Genomic DNA, 12632 nt, shown 5'->3' on the forward strand with positions numbered 1-12632 from the left:
TGTTTATTCTCAGAACACATGTCTGATTTTTAGATCGATCACAAAATTGCATACACTAAACATGTGACATGTTTACATATTAAACATCGCAATTTCTCAGTGTTTGTATGATACATGTTTACACCTTATACATGCTGAGTGTTTATAATTTATATTATGAGACATGTTTACACATCATGCATGGTAATTTTCACGTGTTTATATGAGACATGTTTACACATCATACATTCATACATGCTAATTTCTACGTGTTTAAATGAGACATATCATCATGCATGTTAATTCCCATGTATTTATTAATGTAAAGTGGATTGTTTCCACTTTTTTTTTGCATGGAATGAGATAAACGCATAACCTTATATAGAATTAAATTTACCCAGCATGTACCAAATCATCAGCACACTTACATCGCATAATACCAGGGAAGACCTGGGTTAGCTTTCACAAACATTTTGTCTACAAGAGTCAATTGCAATTCTCTGAATGCAAGTTATCAAAACATCAGTCAAAGCTTGGGCAATATCTGATGAATAATAAGTTAAAATCCTTTGAAGGGGAAATCGAGTCCAATAAATAAGATAGTCTGATAAAAAAAGAGTAAAATCTTACAAGTTTAACAGTAAAAATTTTATTGAAATCGGATGAAAAATAAGGAAGTTATAAAATTTTCAAGATTTGCTAATTTCTGCAAAGCAGTTTAAAGTGGATATGAATATGCAAATGAGTGAGTTGACCATGCCATAACCTCACAATTTTCCCTTGATCGTGTACAAAAAAAAATGATGAAATTCAATGTTTATGTTAATGAAATGTGAAACATTATGGTATTGCTGGTTGAATAACTTCAGAAAAGTGATCAGTTAGATATATCAGGACTTGAGCCTCGGGAATAATTGCGTTTGAATGAAAAACTTGAAATTAAGTAAGTTGTGAGGGAATGACATGCCCACGTTGCCATTTGCATATTCATATCAACCATTCAAGAACTGTTTCCTAAAAAATTAGCGAAACTTCAAAATGTCATAACTTCCTTATTTTACATCCGATTTCGATCAAAATTTTACAAATGAACTCTTAATATTTTACTCTTTCTTATCAGACTAACTTGTATTTGGACTCGATTTCCCCTTTAAATATTGCCATGTTTTGCTATACGACACAATAATGAGTTAAATGCAAGATACCTGGGAGTCACTGGCCTCTCCTATACACACAGTAAAGTTTGTATATGCAGGAAATGGCACACAACTCATTTTGGAGAAAAAAAAAGATATTGCATTTAACAATTACTTTTCGGTCACATGTAATTCTTGGCCTACATTCAAGAATTGCCGTCTTTCTACTATATTCAGAACTAATTCTTAGTATTGTAAGACAAACTAATAAACTTGTTGATTGTGAATTGCAACTCAACGCTTCGGAAGCTTGACATGTATGTAACACTTCCAGGAACATAACTGCAGTCTGTGAACAAATCCATGCCGACCTTGAAGACTGCATCAATTATTGGCAAAGTGCTTTGGGGTGTACCCGAACCAGATTAGGCTCACGGCAAATTATACCATGCACAACACTATGGTCGTATTGGTACTGATCAGGGAGTGTAGATGATGCACTCCATCATAAGGAGACCAAAAAAAAAAAAAAAAAAAAAAAAAAAATGTTTTCACTGTATTTAGCCTGTGGTGAACATCTGCACTCCCTGATCAGTACCAATAATGGAACTTAAATACATACATGATATTGTTCTTTTCACTGCGACGATTACTGAAAGTACATGTAGGCTAACAGTACTGTATGGATTTTTCACTTTTGCTATTTTGAGAGAAATATTAGAATGTTAGTGGATTTCAAGGGGTGAGTGAGAAAAACTCCTACCTTGCTAGAACCTTGGAGAAAGAAGTCAAACTCGATGGGTATACATGAATAGTCTATTAGAGTCTACTGTAGTATCAGTCTCATCATACTCCACATAATCATGGTATGGAGGGCTACTTTCAATCTCGACACAGCAGAGTTTTTGGTAAAAGACAAGAGGATATGAACAAAGAAAAAATAATGCATTGCAACTGGAGGCGGGAGGGTATGCAAGGCTGTCATGAACACGCGATGTGATCAGCAAGACTCCTCCCTTGTCAATTTGTCAGTCAGTTGCAAGACTCCTCCCTATTCTCCATATACTGCATTTCTAATACCTCTCTCCATGTGACCGATTTCAAGAATATCTCAGAAAGAAAATATTAACTACCGAATACTGCATTTCCTATCAGGTCTACAAGAAAATTGCAAAGAATTCCAAACAAATGCAACTTACGGGCCTCTTATTATATAATATCTGCTGATTGTATTGGAAGCACCTGAAGGAAAAAAATGAAATGGCTGATATTTTGATTTGATTTGTTTTGATTTCTATATTCCTTTTTGCACAAGAATATAACAGAAAGCCAATCGAACAAATTTATTGAGTAATACCTTAACAGTGAATTACAAGGACATTGGTTGATGAATAAAATGAAGTGAATAAAATTGTTTTTCTTAATAGTGCAAAACGATTTCAAGCAAGTGTCTTTACATGTTAGATAAAATTGCAATTTTACGTACCAGCTGTTAAAAAAGACAATTACACATATCTATGAGCAATAAGTATGCAGGTGACCATTATCGTAAGCACAGAGGACAATAGAATCGCTTTGATTTGGATATCCCTGCCATTTCAAAACCAATTTTCATCAAATAAGCATTGAATTCCTCTTCGAATTATATCAAGGCCCCCTACCTTCATATTTCTTTAGAGGTTCGTCATTATGTAATACACACACGCATACACACACACGGAGAACTGAAGCCCCATCGCATACAAAACCCTATCATCCCCCATATGATTTACTTTATTCTAGTATACAGGTTTAGATGCACACTGTCAGTGAAGACAAAAAAAAAAACAATAGAAAGGTTGCTCTAACAGGTGGGATGCCTCCTAATAGGTCTGAAGTGCATCATGACGATGTGAGACATCACATAGCTAGCGGGAAAATGATTAGTAATATTCAAAATTATTATCCATGGTTCATTTCCTTCATATGGCATGTAGGCCTATAGATATACTGTATATCAGTATATCTTGCGATGTCCTTGTAATCCTCAGATGTTTGCACTTTTAGACGGGTTGTATAGAAGTAAGCGCATGCATCTTTCATTCTAATCCAGACAGGTTTGGTGTGATCCCTGATCAATTCTTCCATGACGTACTGGTGCTGGTAAAAAGAAATGATTACACAAGGAAAACAAATCAGTTGGCTTTCCAATACAGTGGACTTAACTGCTCCCATAGATTCTGAAAATGAAAGGATAGCAAAGAAGTTGACTGATTCCATAAGCAAGTTCAAATTAAAAGGAATGACAGAATCCCTTCATCACATTAGCACTTAGTATCTTGCGTTAGTTTTTACTTACTTTGATGAATTTTCTGGAAATAATTCAAGTCTTTTTTGTTGTTGTTGTTGTTGCTTCTTTCTTATTCATCATCATTATCAAGCAGAGTTACGACCATTACTATATCCTTTGTCTCTTGGGTGAAGATTTTCACATCTGTAATTTACACTTTCAACAATATTTGCAATAAATCAATTTTTCATATCTATTTTAGCTAATGGATTGGATTCGGGAGTCGGGAGTAATCCCCCCCCCCCCCAAAAAAAAAACAAAAACAAAAACAAAAAAACAAAACAAAACAAAACAAAACAAAAAAACAGAAAAACTTCAAGCATGTAAAATCTGCATTTTATAGAAACTCATTTTTTTTTTTTGGCTCTGCAATTTTGAGTACATGTACTTACTTGATTTCCACTTTCCACATGGGTAGTAATTAGTATACAGTGATGTACTATCCCCAGTTGAGTTACTCTGCTGACTGCACCATTCCTCGTTCTCTGCCAGCAGAGGTAATGTCTTGCAGAATTTAAACAGTCGTCAGGACATCATCGTCACCCACTTTGGTGCCATCGGCATCCCTTTCCAAGACATCCTAATGGGCTTTACATTCAATTTTCACCACCTGTTGAGTTATGAAGAATTTACAGGGAATAAAACTGAATTTCACTCAAAATATAGTCACTAACCCATATCGTCATTCACATGAAAGATACTTCATAACTTCGTAAAATTAAAGATACAGTGAGTTTACCCGCTAGGCCGAGATTACCCATAACTACGGTACCGGTAATCTGTAGAGTGTAGGAATATTGTAACATTAACAACACTAACACGTTACAGTTAGACTAACGTTAACAACATAACAGTAACACGTTACAGTTAGACTTAGATTTAGAAATAGAAAACTAAAACAAACGAGCAAAATCTTTCAGGGCGTAGCCTATTTCTACGCCTACTACAGTTTACATTAAACGAGGGCAATTTTGCAATAAATATTGTTATTCACCGACTTAGCAGACTTAACAGACATACCGCTTTCATGGAGGCCCCTAAACCTAACCCCAACCCTAACCCTAACCCTAACCATAACCATAACCAAAAACCCTAACCCAACGTTTTTCCCATAGGTTTAACACGCGCCATGCCCCAATCTGTGCCGTCTTAAAAAAAAAAAAAACGCGGCCCGGCCGGCAGGCTAGAACTTTATCGCTTCGACGCCATCTTGGCTAGATCCGCTCCTTTAGCTTTAATGCAGTATAGTACGACAGTACAATCAGTAGAGTCGATCGAGTCGTAAGGACAGTGTATAAGATAAGCCAGCCTCGAACGAATGCGCACGTACTGTAGGCCTACGCACATCACGCTGCTTGGGCAGCGCCAGCCAGCCAATCAGACAGATCCACCCGTACAGGACGTACGCGCACATCTCCTTTCCCGCCAATTGTGCATTGATTATGGTCATAATTATGCATAGCATGAGTGTGCGCTAGAAGCGCACGCACAGGGCACCACTGCGTGCGTTGTGGCCGCGGCCGTCATGTCACATGCGCTGCTGACTTGTAGAGTACGAGTAGCACAGTGTTTATGTTAAACATGTGCGGTGTTTACGAGGCGTTCTAAATGTAAACGCGTCTGTTTACCCTGACAGTAGAAGTGTTTAGGCCTAACCAACAAACATTAATTGGGTAATGCCCTAAACCATGAACAAAATAAATTTACAAAGGCAACTCCCATTCTAGCAGTTAAAATATAGAACTGTACATGCGAAACCAAAATATAAATTTATTACAGTTGTATTACATATTTTTAGGTTATCCTTTTTCCTTTTTGATTAGGCATTTCCATGAAAGGCCTAAAACATGAATTATTTCATAGTGCATCTTGATGTCGTAACAGTTTCCACTTTCTCGGGATAAAAGGAAACTAGAAATTGCAATTTACACACCATTTCCAACACTTCTTCATATTATATGGACATAGCCAGAATAAACACTCCAACTAAACACTCCAAGCTAAACACTTTAACTCTCACAACTTTACACGTGCTATACACACCGGGTGTTTAGATGTTAAACAAAGTGTTTAGATTTTTAACACTGTGTTTAGTTCATAAACATGTCGCATGTCGCATTTTTTACAGTGTAATTTGCTGTTCTCCCACACGTTCACATACGAATGTATTGTTTGCTTGTAATAAGCTATTGATGATCAGTGAATGATTATTTTTTTTTTTAAATCTAGTTTAGGCCAATTCATGATAACCGTTTACTCCCGCCTATTTTTATTCCATGTTCCTAAAAAAATCAATCATTCCATTAATTACCCCACTCGACGCTCCATAATGAGTTAAAGGACAAGTTCACCTTCATAAACATAAGGATTGAGAAAATGCAACAATATTAGTAGAACACATCAGTGAAAGTTTGAGGAAAATTGGACAATCGATGCAGAAGTTATGAATTTTTTAAATTTTTGTGTTGGAACCGCTGGATGAGGAGACTACTACAGCTTGTGAGTCATATGCGTACAACAGTATAAAGAAAATGTAAAAGAAAATTCAACATATTTTCACTTTTTTCGCATAATAAAAGAGCACTTGACTTGCCTCTTTCTAAAGGCAGGGGGAATAATATTACCCATAACATTTGTCGGTAACGAGTCAGGGGAATGTGTACTTTTTTCAAAAGATGGAATTTTGTGAAATTCTCTTTATATTTTCCTTATATTGTTGTACGCATGTGACATCTAAGTTATTCATACACTGCAGTAGTCTTCTCATCCAGCGGGTACTGCACAAAAACTTCAAAAATTCATAACTTTTTAACGGATTGTCTGATTTTCCTCAAACTTTCAATGATGTGTTCTACTAATATTGCTACATTCTCTCAATCCTTATGTTTATGAAGGTGAACTTGTCCTTTAATCTCACTTATATTACCACTTACTTGTATATTACCAATTCTTGCAAAGAACACATTTACTTACACTGGACCAAATTATTGGAATTCCCTGATTCATGATTTAAAATCTACCCCTTCATATATATACACATTTAAAAGGAGGTGTGAAGTTTGGTTTTTTTTTTTTTTTTTCGTTTGCAATCTTATAATAACGACCCCCAGAATCGGATTCCATGCAGGCTTATTTTGTTACCCGTCTATCTGCATTGCTGTTGTTGTTTTTTTTTTATTATCGCTACTAAATACTGCCTAAGCTAAGCTATAATGATTAGACTTTTGGTAACCTAGATCACAGTTGAAGGGTTTGTTTATACATTTTTTCTTTTTCTTCCTCAAACCTCCGAGGATCGTTCTCCTGTTGGATATTCTCGTCCATTTGTTACCTCTTTTTCACGCTAGTCTTTCATAATTATCTTGTCGTCAAGTCAGTTTTTCCCTATAAGTAGTCTTATTGCTGTCCCAGTCTTGTTTCATGTCTATTAAGTTGTTTGTTGTTGTTTTGTGTGAAACAATTTTGTCCGTCTGTCTCTAAGTGGCCTACCAAACTTTTTGAGCTGCTTTCTTGCTGTTTTCAATCAATTTTTACATCGATTTTTGTTTTTTTTTTAATCCAAGAGGGACCTTCACTCCACAAGTATTGTCTTTTCAATGGGTCCCTCCGTTTTCTCACACATTGCATATTGACAACTATTTCACTTTCGTTAATAATACCCTAGCACCCATTGCCATGTATCGCTATATACACAATTCTGTCGTGATATCAAGTTTTCAATTATTGTTGTTTTCTCTGTATTAATTTATATGCACTAAAATTCTGTCAATGAAGAAAATGAGGTTTACGATTATACATTATTTCATTGTACAAAAACGAAATAAATTTGAACTTGAACTTCAATTAAGATTTGCTTTATAACAACCCCAAAGAGAGAAAAAAATGTTTCTTGCACATTCCTCATATATATGATATTTTTTGTTATGATAGCATGTTAACATAATTTACCATTTGCAGTTGAAACAAAAACCCAGTATTATAGTGCTTTAAAATAGTTCAAAATGTGAGTTTGGGATAGAAACAACTATACTGTAATCCGTATAATCAATGTTAAGTATTGTTGAATACACAAAATGTGAACAATAGTTATAACAGAAATGTTGCCAGACTAAATCGTGTATATACAGTTATGGTTTAATGAGAAAAATACTGTTATCTCAGGCTTATATATTTTAGGCTTTATTGCAAAAATTTTATATGGCTGTTTTGTGATACAACAGACCTACACATGTGTATCAAATGTGATATCTTGAACATTTCTTTTAAATCACTGTTCCCAAAGGTAAACAGGACCTCTAAGACATTGTGCTATTCAATAATGCATGTATTAAATGTCTATCAAAGGTGCAATGGACACTAGTACTTTAAAATCGGACATTACAGTATATGGAAAGAGTTATTTGATTCTTTAAGTTGCAGATTATGGATGAATCGATGATGTTATCAATTAAACAAGGGAGAGGGGTACTTTTTTATTTCAGAAATAAACTTCAGTCAATAATATTGACACTTAAAGGAGACCTCCAGATGATTTTCAGATTTTTACATTTGAACAACTGTAAATTAGTTATACTGAGGACAGAGTTTAAGAATATATGATAATTGGGATGAAGAATACGAATATTCTCAAAATTTAGAACAAATATTGGAATGAACAAGGATGATGACATGGCAGAGTCACCATAAGAATGCATGAGTTGGGGCTCAAGGAAGCAGAACAAAAGAAGAAGGCATGCATAGATTATACACAGGTGAACTCGCAAGCAAGCGGTACTGTAATGGAATTACACTGCTACATTTCTTAAATATGTGAACCTCCACTGTCATCATCCTTGTTCAGTGTAACTTGTTTAAGGTTTTTCAAAGTTTTGTTTCTCTGCTCAAGAACCACAATAAATTCCACAAATCAATACAGAGAGTTGTCGATTTACGTACTTCATCATGTGAAATTATGAAAATCGTCTGGAATGCCCCTTTACGGTCAGGTATACAGAATGAATGTGAGTATCGGGTTTTGTCATTGATATAACATTCTATAGTGATGAATGAATGTACCAAAAAGGGATTGTATGTCAATTCAATTCAATTCAATTATAATATTCTCGATATCTTGAATTTTGCATGTTACGTCACTTCTGACTTTGATTTACTATACTAAAACCTTATATGTTATATTTTTGGAGCCCACATCCTACAAGCTTTGCTTTTTAGTGGGTTCCTCATACACGTTAATTATATGTCCTTATACATTAAATTATGTGCATTATTGGTTCAAACTGACCATTGTGTGAAAAAAATTTCTGCTTCAAATCAAATGGAATATAAAACTTGTACGAAATGTGGAATATGGAACATGAATTTTAAAAAAATCAATACAATTCAATTTATTTGTTCAATTCCACCAAGAATAACAAATTACAAACATTGAAATATTGGGCGAAGAAAAAAAATACCAATGATTAGACAAAAATGACAGATAGCTGAAAAGAGACTTAACATATTTACACATCAGATGGACAAGATAGGAGACCTGCTGAGAAGCATTGCTTGTAAATTGCAGAAACACCACATTTTGAAATACAAAACAAAAAACCACCAGGTACACAAGACTGAAAATTTCAGCCTGAAAACTGTGTACAATATATACATACAGTATGCGGAGATGAAATGAAATTATAATTGTCAGAAAAAAATGTAGCAGAAAAATAAAGCGGTATATCAGAGTTTGAGGATTATGAAATCAATTTAAATACATTGTACATTTTTTTGAACAATTTGTTTCATGAAGAATGAAATATTGCAAATCGATCATGGCCCTGTTTTATGAAGAGTTAAAATTGATTATACAGTTCATTTCAACTGTTATTTATGCCAGCATGAGTAGTAAGGAAACTTAAGATCGATTTTATCTTTTGATAAAACGGGGCCCGGCACTTATAGCCTACACTTTTCTAATTATTCAGATCAATGGAATAGTTTTAGATTGATAACATCATCGGTTCATCTAATTTGCAACTTTGAAATCCATTTTTCTTTTGTAACACTCTGTTAGCATTGACTATACCTTCCATCAAAGCAATGTATTTGGTATACAATTCGTTTCATATATACGATTTTCATATTTCCATCATTTTTTTTTCGTTCAGTATTTATTGGTAGAAAAGCAAATGCCATTTACAGCAAAGAATAAAAAAGAATCAATCGAATTACAGAATCACATAACAAAAAAGTGCAGCAAAACAAAGTGGATACTTAAAATATCACATATCAAATATGACAAAAATACCTTGTAGAACAATACAGTTCAAATCAAATGTCAAACCTCCATTTTTTAAAATGAATACCAAGTTTGCCTTTCTTTTTAGAAATTCTATATTCTATTTCTTTATTATTATTTAAGTAAGCCTGGAAAGATTCCAAAGTAGGGATTTTATTCTGGAATTTACAGACATATATAAAATACTATAAAAAATATATGATATATAAGAGTCTCCATAGAGACCGAACATCTTCTCAAAATTAGAAAATATATGATTTTTCTTTTCCTTGTGATTTATGATATCTATTATCTTTTGCCATAAAGGTAGTATATGGGGGCATGAAATAAACAAATGTAAAAAAGTTTCAGGCGATTTATTACAAAAGAAACATAATGGTGAATCTTTATACACAAGACTGGAAATTGATAGAGGAGTTGGGGCAACAATAGGGTTTTTACAACACAAATCTTCCCAATTAAAGAGAGATTCCTGGCTCGCCAACAATTAAGTACACTTTTAATTGATTCTAATTTGGGCAAAAAGTTCAAATTAAATAACTGATTTACATTTAAAGAAAATGTTATACCAAGGGTTTTAAATTGATTTTGTGTCCATTTAAGACCTTTTTCAGAGAAAGGAAAGTCAAGGGAGCCTTTTCTAGAACCAATCCATACAGCCTCAGATTTTGAAATATTTAGTTTACAACCAGAACAAACAGCAAAAGTGTCCATCAAATTAAACAAAGTATTGAAAGAATTTATAGACCCATCTACAAATTATGTGGATGTATCGGCTAATAAGGATATCTTTAACTCTTTTCCCTCCACTATATCCATCATTTTCATATTGATTGTACAATATGATTCATTATACCCTTTTTATCAAAGTCTGGAAAGCTCTCGAGCTTGCCGATAAATATAGTGCGTGGTAGTTTTTATAGTAACTCATTAGTGAAGTAAATTTGGAAAACATTTCCTACATCATGAAATTGCGAATGATGTGACGTTCAAACTATATTTTCTGAATAATAAAATGTGCATGGCCCCAATGTTCATTTATGCATTAGATCAATTCAATCGTATTGTACAAGACTGATTGTATTGGAAACGAAAAAAAAAGAGGACACTTTCCCAATTATTTCCCAGTAAATGGAAATTACTATCAGTGAACAAACGTAGTTTTAGTTTTAACTGCTTTGTGTCTCGTCTTTGAATGTATAACATAATTTTTATCAATCTCCTTGACACAAAATTGTCATTACAGTGTATTACTAGTAATACACCGTATATGTTAACCTCATTCATGTTCACGACATGCTGATCATACAAGCACATCAATTAAAACGCACGAAATGATCGAGCGCACGCACACTTCGTTAATGCACACGTGATGTTATGGATTCAACGCGAGGCCTCACAATTTCGCCCACCTGCACACATCTCAGCCTCCGTAATTTGTACGTGCCGCACCGACAGTGCGTTGGGTGTCTTGTTGATGCTGTGGGATGAGAGAGGGGCCCGCCCGACGTTCTCTACGTGCGTACATCCGAGTTTGTTTACGGTGAACCGTGTCACCACAATCTCTTTCACGCGTACATGCACGAATTCAGCGGCCCCAGGATGTATTCCGCCTTTTCGCCATGCCCAAACGTATAAACACTGTAGCGTAACTCCCGGCCCCCTAATTACGGATTGAGACTTGGCATTGGAGACTTGGTGTTGCTGCAAATGGGGCTAAAAATTGCACGACCAACCTATTTCATTGTATCAGCTTCTAGCATAGCTCAGGTAGTACGGAAATATCTTTTGTAGTAAGGAATCGAACATCTGGAAACTTATTTGCAAGGTGTCGTCAAGCCGTGGATGGTTGCCGTTGCAGCGTTGCACAGAAGATATTTGCTCAGTCACAGTTTTTTGCGATAGTCCCTCTCGTTCCCCGCAGTGTTAGTAGCGAGCTCTCGTTGATTTTGTGAGCATGGTGATTGAGGCCTAGAACACTACTCAACTGCTCGTCTTCATTGCTTTCGCCGACCCCTGAGGCTGAGCAGATTACCTGAATTGGAAGACACTTCATTTTACAGACCTCTACAAGAATTGCAGAAACATGGATGCAAAGATTTCTAGGACAGGGCCTTCAACGGAACTAATCTCTCATTGTCTGAAATTGGTAGACGTTCTCATTCCTTCGTCGTGACTGTTTTGACTGCAATTCAAGCAGTGCTTGTGATACTTCAAGCAACAGCATCTAAACATTGTACAAGTTGAAGTTACTTGCTTCATCGAAATTGGTACCCGGTAAGTAATTTATCAGTGGCAGTAGCAGTAGAACTAGTCTAGTAGGCAGTAAAATCTAAATTGTAGGTCCCTAAATTAGTTGTATGGTAGCCCTAACTACATATCGACCACCTTCTTTTAAACCGACCGTGTATAATTCGCGCACTAAACACTTAGTACGCAATTCTCTGCGCGCAAAGCACATAAAAATGGATTGGCTTTTAATGTAGATGAGGATGGTGTGGGAAAACGCGATAATTCACTGTTCATTAATGGTTTTAATCAAGGACAAAATTTCGAATGAATATTTTCACTGAATCGTATTTAATGACAGCACAATGTAATGTCTATGGAAGTTTCTAAAAGGCTTCTAAAAAGCTTCGTACAACACGGTGTTCAATACAACTCGGTTTGCATGCATCGTCAATGCAAAAACAGCGGTCGATCCTAATAACGCGATTTACCGCGGGGAGCTGAAACGAGGCCACGCAAGTTCGTCGGCGATATTTTTGCACTGAAACTTCGAATCGAAAAGGGAACGACGGCATTTGATAGAGCTGGATTTTCTCAATCACGTAGGTCAAGTTTTTTACGTGAATTTCAGTGTTAAATATTCTTATATAGCAAATAAACATTAGGCGGTCGATGAGTAGTA

At 35.2% G+C, this 12632-nt stretch overlaps 1 protein-coding gene across 1 annotated transcript in view; it reads left to right on the plus strand.

Moving 5' to 3' along the window:
• The first annotated feature begins 11266 nt into the window (after positions 1 to 11266).
• Positions 11267 to 12632, plus strand: part of LOC139725031 (F-box/LRR-repeat protein 21-like) — a 54651-nt gene continuing 53285 nt past the window's right edge. Inside the window, exon 1 of the mRNA XM_071636120.1 lies at positions 11267 to 11998. The gene's annotated coding sequence lies outside the window, so the exon portion shown is untranslated. The remainder of the gene's footprint in view (positions 11999 to 12632) is intronic.

The sequence above is a fragment of the Diadema antillarum genome, unplaced genomic scaffold, assembly GCF_040938485.1.
Source record: "Diadema antillarum isolate AM-2024a unplaced genomic scaffold, OU_Dant_1.0 seq00000009_RagTag, whole genome shotgun sequence".
Lineage (NCBI taxonomy): Eukaryota > Metazoa > Echinodermata > Echinoidea > Diadematoida > Diadematidae > Diadema > Diadema antillarum.